The sequence below is a fragment of the Cygnus atratus genome, chromosome 5, assembly GCF_013377495.2.
Source record: "Cygnus atratus isolate AKBS03 ecotype Queensland, Australia chromosome 5, CAtr_DNAZoo_HiC_assembly, whole genome shotgun sequence".
In the NCBI taxonomy this organism is placed as follows: Eukaryota; Metazoa; Chordata; class Aves; order Anseriformes; family Anatidae; genus Cygnus; species Cygnus atratus.
In genome coordinates this window covers 27177636-27178123 of record NC_066366.1, presented here as the reverse complement: position 1 = coordinate 27178123, position 488 = coordinate 27177636, and the positions used below count along the sequence as shown (strand labels likewise).

At 41.4% G+C, this 488-nt stretch overlaps 1 non-coding gene across 1 annotated transcript; it reads right to left on the bottom strand.

The window, feature by feature from the left end:
• Window positions 1–375: 375 nt before the first annotated feature.
• On the bottom strand, window positions 376–488 carry LOC118244868 (U6atac minor spliceosomal RNA). Its single transcript, XR_004777674.1, has one exon. It is a non-coding gene; the product is annotated as a U6atac minor spliceosomal RNA (small nuclear RNA).

Genomic DNA, 488 nt, shown 5'->3' with positions numbered 1-488 from the left:
GCTTAGACTCTAAATTGCAATTCTGAGGACCTCAGCTGCTGCTTAACTCTGCAAATAACTACTTTCAATAGGTGCTTCAACTCTTAACAACAAAAAATCCTATTTAAGCACTCTTAAAAGTTCTGTTTCTACATGTGCTTACCAGCACTTCAGTGTTTGTAGGTCAGAGAACTGTGACTTCTATCCCACATCAAAGGTCAATGGAGATCCCGAAAATAAAAGATTCTCTGCATCTCCCTCCTTTTCCTTATCGAGCCCCACATGAAAGGAACAATCCCTGCTGCTTTTCTCTTCTTCCTCCAGAGCAACAGTGATGATGATGATGACGGTTGTGTTTTCATACAGCAGCTTGGTGGTTGCAACAGTCTTCCCAGGATATACATTAGATACCACAAAGTAAGTGACAGTCTTAAACATGGTTAAGTCTATTAGGCCTTCTTCCATCCTTACCAAGAGGAGTGCTGTCCTGCTTTTATTTCACGCTTCCA